The sequence below is a fragment of the Festucalex cinctus genome, chromosome 4, assembly GCF_051991245.1.
Source record: "Festucalex cinctus isolate MCC-2025b chromosome 4, RoL_Fcin_1.0, whole genome shotgun sequence".
Lineage (NCBI taxonomy): Eukaryota > Metazoa > Chordata > Actinopteri > Syngnathiformes > Syngnathidae > Festucalex > Festucalex cinctus.
In genome coordinates, this window is record NC_135414.1 from 2840728 (window position 1) to 2865191 (window position 24464).

The window sequence follows — 24464 nt, forward strand, 5'->3', positions numbered from 1 at the left end:
GAAAATTGTGTGGCACCTGTAGCACATCCAGATGAACAAAAACCTCTTTGATGTGTGTACCCTAAAATAGACAGGAAGTGAGATATGAGTATTTAAATGTCCAATTTTGGCCAATTTTTGCACATTTACAGGGGTCATACTTTTGCCTGCTTCTCCTACACGGTTAATCCAATTGACTTCAAACTTGGGATGTACCATCTCAAGACCTGGGACAACACCATGGTAAAAAATCTAAAGTTTTCGACATACTATATGACGGCGGTGGGGCATCAAATTTAGAGTTTCAAAACTCTTACTAAACGTAGTATTGCCGGTTGTATGTTTAACCTAGAGCTACGAAAATTGGTACACATATGTAACAGACTATGACCTACAAAAAAGTCTGTTGGTGCCATATGCTAAACCCAACAGGAAGTCCGCCAGAGGCGGGGCATCAAATTTTGAGTTTCAAAATTCTTACTTAATGAAGCATTCCCGGCTGTACGTTTCACCTAGAGTTACCAAAATTTAAAGACATATGTAACAGCCCTCAAGGTACAAAAAACTCTTTTTAACCATATGCTAAACCTAACAGAAAGTCCACCATTTTGATTTACTTTGGAACGTGTTCCCATTTTTTTGGCCATTTCATAGTGGTCCTATTTTAACGAACTCCTCTTACAGAGTTTATCCGATCATCTTCAAACTTGGTGTGATTCATCTTAAGATGTTGAAGATGAAAAGTTATTGAAAGCTTTTTATTTCGCTGCACGCTGTTGTCGTGGCATGCACTTGTTTGCAAAGGAAAAAAATTCTTCTTAATGAAGAATTCTCAGTTGTACGAAGCAGCTAGAGCTACGAAAATTTGTAGACATATGTAACAGCCCACGATGTACAAAAAAGTCTCTTGCTGCTTTGTGCTAAACCCAACAGGAAGTCCCGCAAGGGCCGGGCATCACTTTTTGAGCTAAAAAACTCCTCTTTAACGAAGCATTCCCGGTTGTACCTTTCACCTAGCGCTATGATAATTTGGAGGCATACATAAGAGCCCACGATGTACAAAAAAGTCTTTTAGAACCATATGCTAAGCCAAACAGGAAGTCCGGCATTTTGATTTACTTTGCTATTTGTAGCCATTTTTTGGGGGCCTTTTATAGGCCTCATATTTTCTACAAAACTTATCAGATTGTCTTCATTCTTTGGCATGTTTCATCTGAAGTATTGCCGGTTATACGTTTAATCTAGAGCTACGAAAATTGGTACACATATGTAACAGACTATGATCTACAAAAAAGCCTGTTGGTGCCATATGCTAAACCTAACAGGAAGTCCGCCAGAGGCAGGGCATCAAATTTTGCATTTCAAAATTTTTACTTAATGAAGCATTTCCGGCTGTACGTTTCACCTAGAGTGATCAAAATTTGAAGACATATGTAACAGCCCTCGAGGTACAAAAAACTCTTTTTGAACCATATGCTAAACCTAACAGGAAGTCTGCCATTTTGATTTACTTTGGAACATGTTGCCATTTTTTTGGCCATTTCATAGGGGTCTTATTTTAACGAACTCCTTCTACAGAGTTTATCCGATCATCTTCAAACTTGGTGTGATTCATCTTAAGATGTTGACGATGAAAAGTTATTGAAAGCTTTTTATTTCGTCGCACGCTGTTGTCGTGGCATGCACTTTTTGCAAAGGAAAAAAATCCTTCTTAATGAAGCATTCCCAGTTGTACGAAGCAGCTAGAGCGACGAAAAATTGTAGACATATGTAACAGCCCAGGATGTACAAAAAAGTCTCTTGGTGCCATGTGCTAAACCCAACAGGAAGTCCCCCAGGGGCCGGGCATCACATTTTGAGCTAAAAAACTCCTCTTTAACGAAGCATTCCCGGTTGTACGTTTCACCTAGCGCTATGATAATTTGCAGGCATACACAAGAGCCCATGATGTACAAAAAAGTCTCTTGGAACCATGTGCTAAACCAAACAGGAAGTCTGCCATTTTGATTTATGATGGGATTTGTTGCCATTTTTTGTGGCCTTTTTCAGGGGTCATATTTTAACGAACCCCTCCTACAAAATTTATCCGACTGTCTTCAAACTTGGTGTGTTTCATCTTAAGATGTTTAAGATGCAAAGTAATCGAAAGTTTTTTATTTTGTAACACGCTGTTGCCATAGCAATGCATTGTTTGTCAAGTGCTGTTTTTTTTTTTTTTTTATACACATGAAAACTCATGAAACTTTGCAAACACATCAGACTTGTCATGAACATGAATTTTCAGAGATTTATTGTGCAATTTGCAATAAATAGCGCCCTCTAGACATTTTTATGAAGCATTTCCGATTGTATGATTATGCTAGACCTACAAAAAAGTATTATGTAGCCATTTGCCAAACCAAAGAGGAAGTCCGCTATTTTGATTTTTTTTGGGAATTATACATAATTTTTGGCCTTTTTCATTAAACTTTGCACAGACAAGGCATGGAAAAAACTAACATTTTAAATGGTCCTTGTTCCATGTAACAGTTGTCAAGTGCTGCTTTTTTTTTTTTTTTTTATACACATGAAAACTCATGAAACTTTGCAAACACATCAGACTTGTCATGAACATGAATTTTTAGAGATTTATTGTGCAATTTGCAATAAATAGCGCCCTCTAGACATTTTTATGAAGCATTTCCGATTGTATGATTATGCTAGACCTACAAAAAAGTATTATGTAGCCATTTGCCAAACCAAAGAGGAAGTCCGCTATTTTGATTTTATTTTGGGAATTATACATCATTTTTGGCCTTTCTCATTAAACTTTGCACAGACAAGGCATGGAAAAAACTAACATTTTAAATGGTCCTTGTTCCATTTAACAGTACCCCAACGTGCCAGTACCCTGACGTGCAAGTAACCCAACGTTGTGCTCAATAACCCAACGTTGTGCTCAATAGCGCCCTCTATGCATTTTTATGGAGCATTTCCAATTGTATGATTCAAGCGATACACAACTAAAGATGACTTGACCAAGATTTATGAAAACTGGGAGGCATACCTATTAGCTTAAGACCTACAAAAGGTATTCTGTAGCCGTATGCTAAACCTAAAAGGAAGTCCACCATTTTGAATTTATTTTGGGAATTGCACACCATATTTTGCGTTTTGATTAAACTTTGCACACACAAGGCTTGTCAAAAACATTTTAGATGGTCTTGTCCTATTTGACAGTACCCCAACGTGCCAGTACCCCGACGAGCAAGTACCCCAACGTGGCCCGGGTTGCGAGGGCCCTTTATAGTTATTATTATTCTTCTTCTTCTTTGTTATTATTCTTTTCCGCAAACAACCACATTTTTGAGGCACTAAACATGAACGAAAACTCACCAAACTTTACACGCAGATCAGGTCTGGCGAAAAATTTGATATTTTAAAGTCGCCATACATGATAACAGAAAAATGGCTCTGTAGCGCCACCTACATAGGTTTAACGGATCCCTGTCCCGCTACGATTGTCCTATGGCTACGAAAATTGTGTGGCACCTGTAGCACATCCAGATGAACAAAAACCTCTTTGATATGTGTACCCTAAAATAGACAGGAAGTGAGGTATGAGTATTTGAATGTCCAATTTTGGCCCATTTTTGCACATTTACAGGGGTCATACTTTTGCCCGCTTCTCCTACACGGTTAACCCGATTGACTTCAAACTTGGGCTGTACCATCTCAACACCTGGGACAACATCATGGTAAAAAATCTAAAGTTTTTGACATACTATATGACGGTGGCGGGGCATCAAATTTACAGTTTCAAAATTCTTACTTAACGAAGCATTGCCGGTGGTACGTTTAATCTAGAGCTACGAAAATTGGTACACATATGTAACAGACTATGATCTACAAAAAAGCCTGTTGGTGCCATATGCTAAACCTAACAGGAAGTCCGCCAGAGGCGAGGCATCAAATTTTGTGTTTCAAAATTCTAACTTAATGAAGCATTCCCGGCTGTACATTTCACCTAGAGTTACCAATATTTGAAGACATATGTAACAGCCCTCAAGGTACAAAAAACTCTTTTTGAACCATATGCTAAACCGAACAGGAAGTCCGCCATTTTGATTTACTTTGGAACGTGTTGCCATTTTTTGGGCCATTTCATAGGGGTCTTATTTTAACGAACTCCTCCTACAGAGTTTATCCGATCATCTCCAAACTTGGTGTGATTCATCTTAAGATGTTGAAGATGAAAAGTTATTGAAAGCTTTTTATTTTGTCGCACGCTGTTGCCGTGGCATGCACAGTTTGCAAAGGAAAAAATTACTTCTTAATGAAGCATTCCCAGTTGTACGAAGCAGCTAGAGCTACGAAAATTTGGAGACAAATGTAACAGCCCACGATGTACAAAAAAGTCTCTTGGTGCCATGTGCTAAACCCAACAGGAAGTCCCGTAGGGGGGCATCACATTTTGAGCTAAAAAACTCCTCTTTAACGAAGCATTCCCGGTTGTACGTTTCACCTAGCGCTATGATAATTTAGAGGCATACATAAGAGCCCACGATGTACAAAAAAGTCTCTTGGAACCATGTGCTAAACCAAACAGGAAGTCCGCCATTTTGATTTATGATGGGATTTGTAGACTTTTTTTGTGGCCTTTTTTAGGGGTCATATTTTAACTCCTCCTACAAAATTCATCCGACCGTGTTCAAACTTGGTGTGTTTCTTCTTAAGATGTTTAAGATGCAAATTTATCGAAAGTTTTTTATTTTATCGCACGCTGCTGCTATAGCGATGCATTGGTTGCCAAGTAAAGTGCTGCTTTGTTTTTTTTTATCTATACATGTGTGAAAACTCGTGAAACTTTGCACACACATCAGACTTGTCATTAACATGAATTTTTAGAGATTTCTTGTGCAATTTGCAATAAATCGCACCCTCTATACATTTTTTATGGAGCATTTCCGATTGGATGATTCAAGCGCAAAATAACTAAAGATGACTTGACTTGACCTAGATTTGTGAAAACTCAGAGGCATACCTATTATATTATTATTATTTTTTGTACCTTACAAGATTATCTCTTGTGCCACATTAAACCCCTTTGCAGGCCTGAGCCAAACCACGGTCCATACATTTGATACCACTGCTTTATTTCAATGGTCAAGTACTTCATAACCACACCTACTTATGCTTGTCCTTGCATATATAGTAGACAACAAAGAGCTCTTTCAACAAAAGACATTTCCATCTACAAAGTCATACAAGGTAAGCACTCTATAAATTCTGCAATCACTACACTTCTATTCCTAAATTATCACTTCAAATACCAACAATGGTTAATACAGCTACAAATGTCTTGTATGTTTATGAAGTATGATACTGTATTTATTTCTACTCCTTTGCTTTTCTACAGAACATGAACAAATCAACAAGCAAATTCTCTTTTGATAAAGACCCTCTAATCATCTCCATACGCAAAGATTGCCAACTTTTTTCCGTAAGTATACAATACATAAACTAAACAGGACAACTTTCTCAATCATATACAGTATGCCATACATATATGTATTAAGTTCTCATTTATTAACAGGTTTGTTAAAGGCACCTTTAGTGTGTTTTTCTGTTTGTAATGTTTCTCCACGAGCACGTCTAGCCATTGATATCATGTAGAACACATATGCTAACCTTTTAGAGACAATTGAAGCTTACTTGCACAGTAGCCACTATCTTAACCACTTAATTCACATGTCTACTTGACAACTTATTACATGTAGTGAAATGGTACTTTGTGCGTCTTATGCTTTTTTCTGAACACTGCTTTTCAACTCTTTCCTTAAAACCAATACATGCGGCACTGTTATACTGTATAAATATATATGTCCGTGTGTATATATAACCATTTATGTACCTGTCGTATCCTTACTTTTATTCATCATTTCATCACACAATCCTAAAACATTGCTTTTTGACCCAGAGGATTCAACTATACCATTTTTGCGTGTCTTATTACTTACTAGCTATATTATTTATTAACGGGCAAAAACTATGAATATAAGATCACCGTCAAATATTACGTCTGTAATATCCATATACAGTGCATTACATAATATGCATTTGTATTAAGACACTACCATGCTAAAAATATGCACACGACTGTTCTGTAAACTACACCTAAGACAACCAAACTTCACAGATCTAACATGATTCTTCATTCTTTTTTGTTCTACAGATGTATCAAATGCTGCCACACAGACAGAAGAAGCCACTGAGGACATGCACGAAGACGATGATCACAATATAACAGGACAGGTTAACCCCCCTGAAGTTTTAGCCCGCAGATCAAAGCGTCCTAGGACTAATTCATCCATGGAGGTTACATTATCCTAAGACAGACTATGTGCTAACCCAAACTCTTTGACCCCAAGGGATTCATCTGTCCCAGAAAACTTTTACACTAAAGAGTTTATCTGTCCTAGGGCGCTGTTAACCCCAGGTTAAAGTGTTATTTAATCTGTCCTGTTACAACAGCTATACATAAACAGCTGCATTCCTCTCCTGTTCCATCTCTCGCACTTCTTTCATCTCTTTTTCTCCTCTACTTATACCTATGCTTGCTCATGTGCTTTTTTCCCCTTTAGATGATGTCATTGGTTAGCCTGCTTCAAAGCTACATTTTTTCTTGAATAACTGTCACACATTTACTGTTTGCTGGACCCTACAAAACTGTCACAATGCTTCACTATGTCATGAATACATATGTGTTGCACAGCGACACCACATTAAGAGTCATCAAAAAGCTTTTTATTTGATCACACACCATCTCTGTGCCATGCAATGTTTTCAAATAAACAGATGCTGGTTTTGAATATCAAACGAGCGACTTTTCATGAAACTTTGCACACACATCAGAAAGTCCACACTTTTGAATTTATTTTGGGAATTGTGCATCATTTTTGGCCTTTTACTGCACCTTTTTACACACAAGGCACGGCAAATGCATTTCTATTTTCCATGGTCCTTGTCTATTTAACAGTACCCCAACGTGCAAGTCCCCCGACTTGCATATACCCCAACGTGGCCCGGGTTGCGAGGGCCCTTTATAGCTGCTCGCAGCTCTAGTTATTCTTATTATTATTATTCTCCGCAAACAATCGCATTTTTGAGACACTAAACGTGACCAAAAACTCACCAAACTTTACACGCACATCAGGCCTGGCGAAAAATTTGATATTTTAAAGTCGCCATACATGATAACAGAAAAATGGTTCCTTAGCGCCCCCTACATAGGTTAAACGGATCCCTGTCCCGCTACGATTGTCCGACGGCTATGAAAATTGTGTGGCACCTGTAGCACATCCCAATGAACAAAAACCTCTTTGAAGTGTGTACCCTAAAATAGACAGAAAGTGAGGTATGAGTATTTAAATGTCCAATTTTTGCCAATTTTTGCACATTTACAGGGGTCATACTTTTGCCCGCTTCTCCTACACGGTTAACCCGATTGACTTCAAACTTGGGATGTACCATCTCAACACCTGGGACAACATCATTGTGAAAAATGAAAAGTTTTTGATATACTATATGACGGCGGCGGCGCATCAAATTTAGAGTTTAAAAATTCTTACTTCACGAAGCATTGCCGGTTGTACGTTTAATCTAGAGCTACAAAAATTGGTACACATATGTAACAGGCTATGACCTACAAAAAACTCTTTTTGAACCATATGCTAAACCTAACAGGAAGTCCACCATTTTGATTTATTTTGGAACGTGTTGGCATTTTTTTGGCCATTTCATTAGGGTCTTATTTTAACGAACTCCTCCTACAGTGTTTATCCGATCATCTTCAAACTTGGTGTGATTCATCTTAAGATGTTGAAGATGAAAAGTTATTGAAAGCTTTGTATTTCGTCGCACGCTGTTGTCATGGCATGCACTGTTTTTAAAGGAAAAAAATATATCCTTCAAGAAGCATTCCCATTTGTACGAAGCAGCTAGAGCTATGAAAATTTGTAGACATATGTAACAGCCCAAGATGTACAAAAAAGTCTCTTGGTGCCCTGTGCTAAACCCAACAGGAAGTCCCCCAGGGGCCGGGCATCACATTTTGAGCTAAAAAACTCCTCTTTAACAAAGCATACCCGGCTGTACGTTTCACATAGAGTTACCAACATTTGTAGAGGTGTATAACAGCCCTCGAGGTACAAAAAACTCTTTTTGAACCATATGCTAAACCTAACATGACGTCCGCTATTTTGATTTACTTTGGAATGTGTTGCCATTTTTTTTGGCCATTTCATAGGGGTCATATTTTAACAAACTCCTCCTACAGAGTTTATCCGATCATCTTCAAACTTGGTGTGATTCATCTTAAGATGTTGAAAATGAAAAGTTATTGAAAGTTTTTTATTTCGTCACACGCTGTTGTCGTGGCATGCACTTTTTGCAAAGGAAAAAAAATCCTTCTTAATGAAGCATTCCCAGTTGTACGAAGCAGCTAGAGCGACGAAAAATTGTAGACATATGTAACAGCCCAGGATGTACAAAAAAGTCTCTTGGTGCCATGTGCTAAACCCAACAGGAAGTCCCCCAGGGGCCGGGCATCACATTTTGAGCTAAAAAACTCCTCTTTAACGAAGCATTCCCGGTTGTACGTTTCACCTAGCGCTATGATAATTTGCAGGCATACATAAGAGCCCGTGATGTACAAAAAAAGTCTCTTGGAACCATGTGCTAAACCAAACAGGAAGTCCGCCATTTTGATTTATGATGGGATTTGTTGCCATTTTTTGTGGCCTTTTTCAGGGGTCATATTTTAACGAACCCCTCCTACAAAATTTATCCGACTGTCTTCAAACTTGGTGTGTTTCATCTTAAGATGTTTAAGATGCAAAGTAATCGAAAGTTTTTTATTTTGTAACACGCTGTTGCCATAGCAATGCATTGTTTGTCAAGTGCTGCTTTTTTTTTTTTTATACACATGAAAACTCATGAAACTTTGCAAACACATCAGACTTGTCATGAACATGAATTTTCAGAGATTTATTGTGCAATTTGCAATAAATAGCGCCCTCTAGACATTTTTATGAAGCATTTCCGATTGTATGATTATGCTAGACCTACAAAAAAGTATTATGTAGCCATTTGCCAAACCAAAGAGGAAGTCCGCTATTTTGATTTTATTTTGGGAAATATACATCATTTTTGGCCTTTTTCATTAAACTTTGCACAGAAAAGGCATGGAAAAAACTAACATTTTAAATGGTCCTTGTTCCATGTAACAGTTGTCAAGTGCTGCTTTTTTTTTTTTTTTATACACATGAAAACTCATGAAACTTTGCAAACACATCAGACTTGTCATGAACATGAATTTTCAGAGATTTATTGTGCAATTTGCAATAAATAGCGCCCTCTAGGCATTTTTATGAAGCATTTCCGATTGTATGATTATGCTAGACCTACAAAAAAGTATTATGTAGCCATTTGCCAAACCAAAGAGGAAGTCCGCTATTTTGATTTTATTTTGGGAACTATACATCATTTTTGGCCTTTTTCATTAAACTTTGCACAGACAAGGCATGGAAAAAACTAACATTTTAAATGGTCCTTGTTCCATGTAACAGTACCCCAACGTGCCAGTACCCTGACGTGCAAGTAACCCAACGTTGTGCTCAATAGCGCCCTCTATGCATTTTTATGGAGCATTTCCAATTGTATGATTCAAGGGATACACAACTAAAGATGACTTGACCTAGATTTGTGAAAACTGGGAGGCATACCTATTAGCTTAAGACCTACAAAAAGTATTCTGTAGCCGTATGCTAAACCTAAAAGGAAGTCCGCCATTTTGAATTTATTTTGGGAATTGCGCACCATATTTTGCGTTTTGATTAAACTTTGCACACACAAGGCTTGTCAAAAACATTTTAGATGGTCCTTGTCCTATTTTACAGTACCCCAACGTGCCAGTACCCCGACGTGCAAGTACCCCAACGTGGCCCGGGTTGCGAGGGCCCTTTATAGCTGCTCGCAGCTCTAGTTCTTATTATTATTCTTCTCCGCAAACGATCACATTTTTGAGACACTAAACGTGACCGAAAACTCACCAAACTTTACACGCACATCAGGCCTGGCGAAAAATTTGATATTTTAAAGTCGCCATACATGATAAAAGAAAAATGGCTCCTTAGCGCCCCCTACATAGGTTAAACGGATCCCTGTCCCGCTACGATTGTCCGACGGCTATGAAAATTGTGTGGCACCTGTAGCACATCCCAATGAACAAAAACCTCTTTGAAGTGTGTACCCTAAAATAGACAGAAAGTGAGGTATGAGTATTTAAATGTCCAATTTTTGCCAATTTTTGCACATTTACAGGGGTCATACTTTTGCCCGCTTCTCCTACACGGTTAACCCGATTGACTTCAAACTTGGGATGTACCATCTCAACACCTGGGACAACATCATTGTGAAAAATGAAAAGTTTTTGATATACTATATGACGGCGGCGGCGCATCAAATTTAGAGTTTAAAAATTCTTACTTCACGAGGCATTGCCGGTTGTACGTTTAATCTAGAGCTACGAAAATTGGTACACATATGTAACAGGCTATGACCTACAAAAAACTCTTTTTGAACCATATGCTAAACCTAACAGGAAGTCCACCATTTTGATTTATTTTGGAACGTGTTGCCATTTTTTTGGCCATTTCATTGGGGCCTTATTTTAACGAACTCCTCCTACAGTGTTTATCCGATCATCTTCAAACTTGGTGTGATTCATCTTAAGATGTTGAAGATGAAAAGTTATTGAAAGCTTTGTATTTCGTCGCACGCTGTTGTCATGGCATGCACTGTTTGCAAAGGAAAAAAAATATCCTTAAAGAAGCATTGCCAGTTGTACGAAGCAGCTAGAGCTACGAAAATTTGTAGACATATGTAACAGCCCAAGATGTACAAAAAAGTCTCTTGGTGCCCTGTGCTAAACCCAACAGGAAGTCCCCCAGGGGCCGGGCATCACATTTTGAGCTAAAAAAACTCCTTTTTAACAAAGCATACCCGGCTGTACGTTTCACCTAGAGTTACCAAAATTTGTAGAGGTATATAACAGCCCTCGAGGTACAAAAAACTCTTTTTGAACCATATGCTAAACCTAACAGGACGTCCGCCATTTTGATTTACTTTGGAATGTGTTGCCATTTTTTTTGGCCATTTCATAGGGGTCATATTTTAACAAACTCCTCCTACAGAGTTTATCCGATCATCTTCAAACTTGGTGTGATTCATCTTAAGATGTTGAAAATGAAAAGTTATTGAAAGTTTTTTATTTCGTCACACGCTGTTATCGTGGCATGCACTTTTTGCAAAGGAAAAAAATCCTTCTTAATGAAGCATTCCCAGTTGTACGAAGCAGCTAGAGCGACGAAAAATTGTAGACATATGTAACAGCCCAGGATGTACAAAAAAGTCTCTTGGTGCCATGTGCTAAACCCAACAGGAAGTCCCCCAGGGGCCGGGCATCACATTTTGAGCTAAAAAACTCCTCTTTAACGAAGCATTCCCGGTTGTACGTTTCACCTAGCGCTATGATAATTTGCAGGCATACATAAGAGCCCGTGATGTACAAAAAAAGTCTCTTGGAACCATGTGCTAAACAAAACAGGAAGTCTGCCATTTTGATTTATGATGGGATTTGTTGCCATTTTTTGTGGCCTTTTTCAGGGGTCATATTTTAACGAACCCCTCCTACAAAATTTATCCGACTGTCTTCAAACTTGGTGTGTTTCATCTTAAGATGTTTAAGATGCAAAGTAATCAAAAGTTTTTTATTTTGTAACACGCTGTTGCCATAGCAATGCATTGTTTGTCAAGTGCTGCTTTTTTTTTTTTTATACACATGAAAACTCATGAAACTTTGCAAACACATCAGACTTGTCAAGAACATGAATTTTCAGAGATTTATTGTGCAATTTGCAATAAATAGCGCCCTCTAGACATTTTTATGAAGCATTTCCGATTGTATGATTATGCTAGACCTACAAAAAAGTATTATGTAGCCATTTGCCAAACCAAAGAGGAAGTCCGCTATTTTGATTTTATTTTGGGAAATATACATCATTTTTGGCCTTTTTCATTAAACTTTGCACAGAAAAGGCATGGAAAAAACTAACATTTTAAATGGTCCTTGTTCCATGTAACAGTTGTCAAGTGCTGCTTTTTTTTTTTTTTTTATACACATGAAAACTCATGAAACTTTGCAAACACATCAGACTTGTCATGAACATGAATTTTCAGAGATTTATTGTGCAATTTGCAATAAATAGCGCCCTCTAGGCATTTTTATGAAGCATTTCCGATTGTATGATTATGCTAGACCTACAAAAAAGTATTATGTAGCCATTTGCCAAACCAAAGAGGAAGTCCGCTATTTTGATTTTATTTTGGGAACTATACATCATTTTTGGCCTTTTTCATTAAACTTTGCACAGACAAGGCATGGAAAAAACTAACATTTTAAATGGTCCTTGTTCCATGTAACAGTACCCCAACGTGCCAGTACCCTGACGTGCAAGTAACCCAACGTTGTGCTCAATAGCGCCCTCTATGCATTTTTATGGAGCATTTCCAATTGTATGATTCAAGCGATACACAACTAAAGATGACTTGACCTAGATTTGTGAAAACTGGGAGGCATACCTATTAGCTTAAGACCTACAAAAAGTATTCTGTAGCCGTATGCTAAACCTAAAAGGAAGTCCGCCATTTTGAATTTATTTTGGGAATTGCGCACCATATTTTGCGTTTTGATTAAACTTTGCACACACAAGGCTTGTCAAAAACATTTTAGATGGTCCTTGTCCTATTTTACAGTACCCCAACGTGCCAGTACCCCGACGTGCAAGTACCCCAACGTGGCCCGGGTTGCGAGGGCCCTTTATAGCTGCTCGCAGCTCTAGTTCTTATTATTATTATTCTCCGCAAACGATCACATTTTTGAGACACTAAACGTGACCGAAAACTCACCAAACTTTACACGCACATCAGGCCTGGCGAAAAATTTTATATTTTAAAGTCGCCATACATGATAAAAGAAAAATGGCTCCTTAGCGCCCCCTACATAGGTTAAAAGGATCCCTGTCCCGCTACGATTGTCCGACGGCTATGAAAATTGTGTGGCACCTGTAGCACATCCCAATGAACAAAAACCTCTTTGAAGTGTGTACCCTAAAATAGACAGAAAGTGAGGTATGAGTATTTAAATGTCCAATTTTTGCCAATTTTTGCACATTTACAGGGGTCATACTTTTGCCCGCTTCTCCTACACGGTTAACCCGATTGACTTCAAACTTGGGATGTACCATCTCAACACCTGGGACAACATCATTGTGAAAAATGAAAAGTTTTTGATATACTATATGACGGCGGCGGCGCATCAAATTTAGAGTTTAAAAATTCTTACTTCACGAGGCATTGCCGGTTGTACGTTTAATCTAGAGCTACGAAAATTGGTACACATATGTAACAGGCTATGACCTACAAAAAACTCTTTTTGAACCATATGCTAAACCTAACAGGAAGTCCACCATTTTGATTTATTTTGGAACGTGTTGCCATTTTTTTGGCCATTTCATTGGGGCCTTATTTTAACGAACTCCTCCTACAGTGTTTATCCGATCATCTTCAAACTTGGTGTGATTCATCTTAAGATGTTGAAGATGAAAAGTTATTGAAAGCTTTGTATTTCGTCGCACGCTGTTGTCATGGCATGCACTGTTTGCAAAGGAAAAAAAATATCCTTAAAGAAGCATTGCCAGTTGTACGAAGCAGCTAGAGCTACGAAAATTTGTAGACATATGTAACAGCCCAAGATGTACAAAAAAGTCTCTTGGTGCCCTGTGCTAAACCCAACAGGAAGTCCCCCAGGGGCCGGGCATCACATTTTGAGCTAAAAAAACTCCTCTTTAACAAAGCATACCCGGCTGTACGTTTCACCTAGAGTTACCAAAATTTGTAGAGGTATATAACAGCCCTCGAGGTACAAAAAACTCTTTTTGAACCATATGCTAAACCTAACAGGACGTCCGCCATTTTGATTTACTTTGGAATGTGTTGCCATTTTTTTTGGCCATTTCATAGGGGTCATATTTTAACAAACTCCTCCTACAGAGTTTATCCGATCATCTTCAAACTTGGTGTGATTCATCTTAAGATGTTGAAAATGAAAAGTTATTGAAAGTTTTTTATTTCGTCACACGCTGTTATCGTGGCATGCACTTTTTGCAAAGGAAAAAAATCCTTCTTAATGAAGCATTCCCAGTTGTACGAAGCAGCTAGAGCGACGAAAAATTGTAGACATATGTAACAGCCCAGGATGTACAAAAATGTCTCTTGGTGCCATGTGCTAAACGCAACAGGAAGTCCCCCAGGGGCCGGGCATCACATTTTGAGCTAAAAAACTCCTCTTTAACGAAGCATTCTCGGTTGTACGTTTCACCTAGCGCTATGATAATTTGCAGGCATACATAAGAGCCCACGATGTACAAAAAAGTCTCTTGGAACCATGTGCTAAACCAAACAGGAAGTCCGCCATTTTGATTTATGATGGGATTTGTTGCCATTTTTTGTGGCCTTTTTCAGGGGTCATATTTTAACGAACCCCTCCTACAAAATTTATCCGACTGTCTTCAAACTTGGTATGTTTCATCTTAAGATGTTTAAGATGCAAAGTAATCGAAGTGCTCAATAGCGCCCTCTATGCATTTTTATGGAGCATTTCCAATTGTATGATTCAAGCGATACACAACTAAAGATGACTTGACCTAGATTTGTGAAAACTGGGAGGCATACCTATTAGCTTCGCATTTTTGAGACACTAAACGTGAACGTAAACTCACCAAATTTTACACACACATCAGGCCTGGCGAAAAATTTGATATTTTAAAGTCGCCGATTGATTAGTTTATTATTGAAAGTTTTTTATTTTGTCGCACGCTGTTGTCGTGGCATGCAAAGGAAAAAAATCCTTCTTAATGAAGCATTCCCAGTTGGACGAAGCAGCTAGAGCTACGAAAATTTATACACATATGTAACAGCCCACGATGTACAAAAAAGGCTCTTGGTGCCATGTGCTGAACCCAACAGGAAGTCCCGCAGGGGCCGGGCATCACATTTTGAGCTAAAAAAAAACTCCTCTTTAACGAAGCATTCCCGGTTGTACGTTTCACCTAGCGCTATGATAATTTGGAGGCATACATAAGAGCCCACGATGTACAAAAAAGTCTCTTGGAACCATCTGCTAAACCAAACAGGAAGTCCGCCATTTTGATTTACGTCGGCATTTGTAGCCATTTTTTGTGGCCTTTCTTTTCACGAACTCCTCGTACAAAATTCATCCGACCGTCTTCAAACTTGGTGTGTTTCATCTTAAGATGTTTAAGATGCAAAGTTATCGAAAGTTTTTTATTTTGTCACATGCTGTTGCCATAGCGATGCATTGTTTGCCAAGTAAAGTGCTGCTTATTTTTTTTGGTCTATACATGTGTGAAAACTCATGAAACTTTGCACACACATCAGACTTGTCATGAACATGAATTTTTAGAGATTTCTTGTGCAATTTGCAATAAATCGCGCCCTCTATACATTTTTATGGAGCATTTCCGATTGGAAAAATTTGATATTCTGCCGTTGTAATAACTATGCGACTCTATAGCGCCCCCTAGCGTAAAAAAAATAAAAACCAAGCCTGGCACGTTTGACCTAGAGCTACGAAAATTGGCAGGCACGTGAAGCACCCCGAGACGCACAAAAAAGTCTATTGGGACCATGTAGCTAAAATGTACAGAAAGTGAGCTATGAATTTTTTTATGTCCAATTTTGGCCGATTTTGCCACATTCACTGTGGTCATGCTTTTTCCCCCTTTGCAAACATTCTTCATCCAATTGACTTCAAACTTGGCATTTATCATCTCAAGACCTGAGAGAACAACTGGGCAAAAAGTCTTGCCTTTTTGAAATACTATATGACGGGGGCGGGGCATCAAATATTGCCTTTAAAATTTCATTTGTCCAAAAAGAGCAAATGCTTAATAACTCCCATGTTCAAGTTCCAAAAAATCTCAAACTTCTCATACAACTTAATAGTCACGGCCTGAAAACATCTATATGATAAAATTCGGTTCTACATATAGCGCCACCTAGTGGTAACAATAAATGTCATACTTTACGTTTTTAGCTACTGTGCTGAGCTCGTTGAAGGGATCCAGTTGAAAATTGGTCAGAAAAGCCTTAAGTTGTTGATTATGCCCCACACCGAATATTGTAACTTTTCGCCAAAGGGCGTGGCCGCTACGGTGACGCAAAGTCTGAAGATTTTTCGTGACAATAAAAGCTGCATGAACTTGACCGAGATGATCCTATCTTCTCAAAATTTCACACATTTGATGAGAGTCCAGCCCTAAAGACATCTATGAAGTTATATTTCATCTTACTGATAGTGCCACCTAGTGGCAATTTTTTTTCTTACGAATTTTCTTCAACGTTCTTCTCCAAACACGTTAACTGGACCTACCTCATATTTGCTCAGATGAGGGTTTCGGCCTTCATGATGTCACCACACGAAGTTTGTGAGTTTTCACGAATCGCTGTGGGCGTGGCTAAGCGCTGTTTGCCAAGAAAACAACGCCAATTTTGAGAGCCTAAACTGCCACAGAAACACATGAAACTTGGCACACACATCTGGCCTGGCAAAGTGAGCAATATTTTATCGTGGATTGTGCTATTTTTACAAAAATGACTCAATAGCGCCCCCTAGAAATTTTTAACGAAGCAGCCCTGCTTGTACGTTGAAGCAAGATCTTTGGAAATTTTTAGGTGTATGAGGGAGCCCAAGACATACAAAAAAGTCTCTTGGACCCATGTGCTAAAATGAACAGGAAGCGAGCTACGAATTTTTGAATGTCCCATTTTTTACGATTTTAGCACATTTACAGGGGGCATAATTTTGCCCACTTCTCCTACACGTTTCATCCGACTGACTTCAGCCAGCGACAGTGGGAAAACTCTTGACTTTTCGGAATACTATATGATGAGGGCGGAGCATCAAATTTTGTGTTTCGCACTGAAAAAGGATATGCTTAAAGGGACACTTTACTTATTGATCCATTTTTAGCAGCAAAAAGTTGCTACTTTTTCAATAATTAATTTGGTGACGTGATTATTTTTTTATGTACATTTAATAACTTTTAAACCGATGTTAAAATGAATCGAACGCCGGCATGTTTGTTACACGTGACTAAATAACCCGGATGTTTACGTCACTAGTGTGTAAACGCTACACGATGGAAGCGCTATGCAACGCAGCCGTGCATCTAGCGTCAAACCCGGAAGGATTAAACCTTATCGCTTCGAGCCAACACGACAAAATAACCCTACCGAAGGAAAGTCTGCCTTGGATGTGAAACTTGTGGCGCCAGATGGTATTTTCGGGCACAAAATAAACTTTAACGAACGAGTGAATCAGGCGGTGGGTGAGTGGTGCTCGTGCGGGAGCTGCAGGAATGGACAATCCGCTAATGAATGTGTGCTGTCTGGAAATAAAAGAAATCGAGGATCGGTTCCTTGCGGACAATCTCAACTGCATCCTGGAACATCAGACATTCAACATGGCAATACTAAATAGACATTCTCAGGATAGCTTTGGTTGCGATGAAAGATGTGAAGAAGAAAAGTCTTGGAGGAGCCAATATCCAACAGGTAAAGTGACACACAGCACGAGCAATGCAAAACGTGTGGAACTGACGAACTATTTCAGGAAAAAGAAAAAAATAGTAAAATTATATGTATCGTCGTTACAGCGCCCAACCTCCCCTAGCTGTTTTTTTTTCTTTTCTTTTTTTGCGTAGCGTCCCGATGATGTAAACGAAAGCTTGCAAGAAGGTTGTGTATTAACCGTGTTTATTTATAGACAAAATGAAGTAAGGAAATGCGAGACGCCGTTACCTAGGCTGGTTATCAATGGTTTGGATCCGAACGAAATTAATAGAAATGCAAATGAAACTGGAATGCACCACAGGAAGAACAGCGGGACAGAACACAAATGTAGTACGTCGCACATGCCGATGATAATGACACTAATCCACATTCAATAAATTTTTTGTTAAAATAAGATTATGAACATGGTCAATTTGTGAAGTATAAACAACTTACGAGCTAATAAAACATAACGTCCGCGCCTGCTTGTCCTTGCCGGGAGGTCGACAGCACTGAGCAAGCCATTTTCTACGCAAATAGTTTTTTTTGGGATAACATACCAGTGTGCTCCTCGCGGGTTTTTCCTTGACGACACCTTGCAAAATTTTGCAATACAGTAAGGCATAAGTGACGTTTGTGTCTTCCTCGTCGTTCTGTCTGCGTGAACTACTGTTCGCCAAGCGAGTATACACACTTGTTACGTCACCACTTGAGGGCGTTCCAACACGGAAGTACTTCTATGTTGAAAAAAGTTAAATAAATCAATATTGGGGTGTATTTTTCAGCTCTTATGCATGTTTCGTAGCTAAACTAACTATTTACTGCCAATCAAGCCATACATGTAAAATTAAAGGTGCCTTCCTTTAATAACTCCCCGGTACATGCTCCAAAAAATCCCAAACTTGACATGTATGTTTATAGTCAAGGCCTGAAGCTATCTATATGACAACATTCAGTTATATATGCAGCGCCACCTAGCCCTTGAGGCATGAAAAAAAAATACCCCACTTATGGTATTTTTACAAAAATTGTAAACTCATTCTCAGTGTGATAACTAAGTCATTTATGAATATTCTTTTACTTTCCACCACTCAAAATGTTCACTGGCATCAGACCTATCCAAACATACGTATTTTTTATTTAGTTTTATTTATTTTTGATAGCCTCGATGGACGTTAAAAGCAGTATCGTGAATGAAGGATATGCTTAATAACTCCCCGGTACATGCTTCAAAAAATCCCAAACTTGCCATGTATATTTATTAGGGGTGTGAATTGCCTCGTACCTGACGATTCGATTCGTATCACGATTCACAGGTCACGATTCGATTCGATACCGATTAATCCCGATACGAATTTCTAAGTCGATTGTTGCGATTTTTTTTTTCATTTAGAAAATACTAATCAGTAAGCTTGTAGTGTAAGATTTATATGAAAATGTATTATTTATTTATCTGAAATTTCAGTCTTATAGAGGTTGTAATCTGTTTCATGTTTAAACAGCATTAAAATAAAATATTAAGGCTTAATGTTCCGTTCATATAACATTCTTCCATGCTTAAGGTGTGAATCCTAAAAAAAAAAAAAAAAAAAAAAATCGATTTTGCCTATTATTGAATCGATTCGAGAATCGCGCGATGTAGTATCGCGATATATCGCCGAATCGATTTTTTTTAACACCCCTAATATTTATAGTCAAGGCGTGAAGGTATCTCTATGACAAAATTCAGTTATAAATACAGCGCCACCTCGTCCTTGAGGCATAAAAAAAAAAAAAAAAAAAAAAAAACACTTACGGTATTGTGTACAAAATTTGTGAACTCATTGTAAGTGTAATAACTAAGTCATTTATGAATATTCTTTTACTTTTTCCACTACTCAAGATGTTCACTGGTATCAGACCGATCCAAACATATGTACTTTTTTATTTTGTTTTATTTATTTTTGATAGCCTCTCTTCACAATAAAAGCAACATCGTGCAATGAGTACGAGCAATGATGGGTATATATACTTTTGCAAAAAATACCAATCAGGTCAACTCATTTCCTAAAAATAAAAAAGGCCGCTGATTTTTGCAGATCTTAACAATCACCAAAACCCATTGAGCTTGACACACACATCACACCTAGCAAAAAAAATCCACATGTAAAGGTTTATCATGCCATGTTAAAAGAAATTTTGCTCCTAATGTGCCAGTACCCCAATGTGCGAGTACCCCAACGTGCCAGTCCCCCAACGTGCAAGTACCCCAACGTGGCACGGACTGCGAGGGCCCTTTATAGCTGCTCGCAGCTCTAGTTAGGGCCCGAGCAGCGACCGCTGCGAGGTCCCTATTGTTTTTCAAGGAATTCTTATTATTCTTCTTTTTATTTTTTGTTATTATTCTTTTCCGCAAACAATCACATTTTTGAGACACTAAACGTGAACGAAAACTCACCAAACTTTACACACACGTCAGGCCTGGCGAAAAATTTGATATTTTAAAGTCGCCATAGGTGATAACAGAAAAATGGCTCCATAGCGCCACCTACATAGGTTAAACAGATCCCTGGCCCGCTACGATTGTCCGACGGCTATGAAAATTGTGTGGCACCTGTAGCACATCCAGATGAACAAAAACCTCTTTGATGTGTGTACCCTAAAATAGACAGGAAGTGAGATATGAGTATTTAAATGTCCAATTTTGGCCAATTTTTGCACATTTACAGGGGTCATACTTTTGCCTGCTTCTCCTACACGGTTAATCCAATTGACTTCAAACTTGGGATGTACAATCTCAAGACCTGGGACAACACCATGGTAAAAAATCTAAAGTTTTCGACATACTATATGACGGCGGTGGGGCATCAAATTTAGAGTTTCAAAACTTTTACTAAACGTAGTATTGCCGGTTGTATGTTTAACCTAGAGCTACGAAAATTGGTACATAACTTACATGTTCAAAAGGGAGTAGGAAGAAGTTAAAAACTTATCTAGTCCTACCCCTTTTACTCAATATATTTAAACTTATTTCATTATTAATACAATTTTAATTTACTAATTATTAAAAAAAAAAATAATAATAATAATAATAATAATAATAAATGATATATATAATCCAAGTTATATATATATATATACATATATACATACATACACACATATATATATATATATACATATACACATATACATACATACATATATACACAAGTGCACTTAACATATTCACATTTACCAAAAACATATATACATAAATTTACTAAACATATACCATAATACCTATCTAGATCATTTACACATACTCACATGTACATTTTTCATATTCTGGTCTGACATAGATAATTTTTTTGAACTTTACTTTTAAACATTTTTTTAAACTCCAGCATTGAGTCACAATTTTTCAGAGCAATTTCCAAATGATTCCACAGATCAACACCTTTTACAGATACACACCTTTGCTTAATATTTGTTCTTGTTTTGGTTTTTTTGTACACACTTGTACCCCTTATATTATAAGGACTGTGTCTAATTTCAAATAACTTCTGAGTACTGTGGCAGAGTAAATTGTTATAAACTTTATACATTATTTGTGCTATTTTAAAATCCACCAAGTCATAAAATTTCATTGCATTTAATTTAATAAATAGTGGATGTGTTGGTTCTGTATATTTTGATCCATTAATAATTCTTATAGCTTTCTTTTGCAATTTGAAAACGGTGTTAGTATTTGTTTTATATGCCATTCCCCATAATTCCACACAATAGGTCAAATATGGTAATAATAGTGAACTATATAATATATATAATGATTTCATGTTTAAAACATCCTTACTTTTATAGAGTATCCCTATGATTTTTGACATTTTCCTTTTAACAGTTTCTATGTGTGGCTTCCAACATAATTTATCATCGATAATAACTCCAAGGAATTTATTTTCATTCACCCTTTCTATTTCAATTGAATTCACCATAATTTTAACTTGATGAGTGATTTGTCTAGTGCCAAAAACTATGAACTTGGTTTTATTTAAATTCAATGATAATTTATTTACATCAAACCATTTTTTTATTATATTCAATTCATACTCCACAGTAGTCAGAAGCTGCTTCAGGTTTTCTCCTGAACAATAGAAAGTTGTATCATCAGCAAATAAGACACTTTTCAATATTTTTGAGACATAGCAAATATCATTTATGTACAGTATAAATAATTTAGGGCCAAGCACAGACCCTTGGGGAACTCCATGAGTGATCTTCATGTGTTCTGATTGTACATTATTAAACTGCACATACTGATATCTATTTTCCAAATAACTTTTCATCCACTTATAAGCTAAACCTCTTATTCCATATTTATTTAATTTATTCATTAATATAGAATGATCTATAGTATCAAAAGCTTTTTTTAAATCCATAAAAATCCCAACAGTAAATTTTTTATTATCTATTTCGGTAGATATTGCTTCTACAAGCTCCATGACTGCCATTGAGGTGGTCCGTTTTTCTCTAAACCCATATTGGGTTTCACTTAAGAGCTTATGTTTCTCAATAAAATTATCCAATCTATATGAAAATAATTTTTCTAGAATTTTTGAGAACTGTGGCAACAATGATATTGGTCTGTAGTTATTAAACGTGTGTCTTTCTCCACTTTTATGAACAGGAATGACTTTGGCTATCTTCATTTTTGATGGAAATATACCAGTTTTAAATGATAAATTACAAATATATGTAAAAGGTTGTACAATATATTTCATAATACTTTTAACTAATGTCATATCAATGTTAAGACAGTCAGTAGACTTTTTATTTTTTAATGTTTTCACAACATTTAATACTTCTATATCATTAACATCATTAAGAAACATTGTGGATGAATTATTTACAATGTTCTTATCTATTTCACGTTTGTTTCTTGGCTCTGGGATTTTGTTTGCCAAGTTACTGCCCACGTTAACTAGATATTCATTAAAATTATTAGCTATGTCAGAAATTTCATCAATTACCATATCGTTATCTTTTATAAAATATTGTGGAAAATTTGTTTTTTTAGAACTTTTTTTAATTACATGATTTAGTGTTTTCCATATTTCTTGTGTATTGCTTTTATTCTGTTCTAATAATTCATGGTAATAATCTTTCTTTCTTATTCGAATAATATTTGCTAATTTATTTTTATAGATCTTGTACTTTGTTTCAGCTTCCACAGTTCTCAATTTAATAAATCTTTTATATAAATTATTTTTCTTTTTGCATGCATTCTGTATTCCCTTCGTCATCCATGTCTTATTTGGAGTACACATATGTAACAGACTATGACCTACAAAAAAGTCTGTTGGTGCCATATGCTAAACCCAACAGGAAGTCCGCCAGAGGCGGGGCATCAAATTTTGAGTTTCAAAATTCTTACTTAATGAAGCATTCCCGGCTGTACGTTTCACCTAGAGTTACCAAAATTTAAAGACATATGTAACAGCCCTCAAGGTACAAAAAACTCTTTTTGAACCATATGCTAAACCTAACAGAAAGTCCACCATTTTGATTTACTTTGGAACGTGTTCCCATTTTTTTGGCCATTTCATAGGGGTCCTATTTTAACGAACTCCTCTTACAGAGTTTATCCGATCATCTTCAAACTTGGTGTGATTCATCTTAAGATGTTGAAGATGAAAAGTTATTGAAAGCTTTTTATTTCGCTGCACGCTGTTGTCGTGGCATGCACTTGTTTGCAAAGGAAAAAAATTCTTCTTAATGAAGAATTCTCAGTTGTACGAAGCAGCTAGAGCTACGAAAATTTGTAGACATATGTAACAGCCCACGATGTACAAAAAAGTCTCTTGCTGCTTTGTGCTAAACCCAACAGGAAGTCCCGCAAGGGCCGGGCATCACTTTTTGAGCTAAAAAACTCCTCTTTAACGAAGCATTCCCGGTTGTACCTTTCACCTAGCGCTATGATAATTTGGAGGCATACATAAGAGCCCACGATGTACAAAAAAGTCTTTTAGAACCATATGCTAAGCCAAACAGGAAGTCCGGCATTTTGATTTACTTTGCTATTTGTAGCCATTTTTGGGGGGCCTTTTATAGGCCTCATATTTTCTACAAAACTTATCAGATTGTCTTCATTCTTTGGCATGTTTCATCTGAAGTATTGCCGGTTATACGTTTAATCTAGAGCTACGAAAATTGGTACACATATGTAACAGACTATGATCTACAAAAAAGCCTGTTGGTGCCATATGCTAAACCTAACAGGAAGTCCGCCAGAGGCAGGGCATCAAATTTTGCATTTCAAAATTTTTACTTAATGAAGCATTTCCGGCTGTACGTTTCACCTAGAGTGACCAAAATTTGAAGACATATGTAACAGCCCTCGAGGTACAAAAAACTCTTTTTGAACCATATGCTAAACCTAACAGGAAGTCTGCCATTTTGATTTACTTTGGAACATGTTGCCATTTTTTTGGCCATTTCATAGGGGTCTTATTTTAACGAACTCCTCCTACAGAGTTTATCCGATCATCTTCAAACTTGGTGTGATTCATCTTAAGATGTTGACGATGAAAAGTTATTGAAAGCTTTTTATTTCGTCGCACGCTGTTGTCGTGGCATGCACTGTTGGCAAAGGAAAAAAAAATCCTTCTTAATGCAGCGTTCCCAGTTGGACGAAGCAGCTCGAGCTACAAAAATTTGTAGACATATGTACACATTTGTCCACATATATATATTTACATATGCATGTAAAAAAATTATGTCAGGCTAAACTAAAT

At 37.3% G+C, this 24464-nt stretch overlaps 1 protein-coding gene and 1 long non-coding RNA gene across 5 annotated transcripts in view; both read left to right on the forward strand.

Annotated features, from left to right (window-relative positions):
- fah (fumarylacetoacetate hydrolase (fumarylacetoacetase)) overlaps positions 1-24464 on the forward strand; it is a 263029-nt gene that overhangs the window by 213705 nt on the left and 24860 nt on the right. The window lies entirely within an intron of this gene.
- LOC144017591 (uncharacterized) lies at positions 4778-6837 on the forward strand. Its single transcript, XR_013283211.1, has 2 exons — positions 4778-5461; positions 6194-6837. It is a non-coding gene; the product is annotated as an uncharacterized LOC144017591 (long non-coding RNA).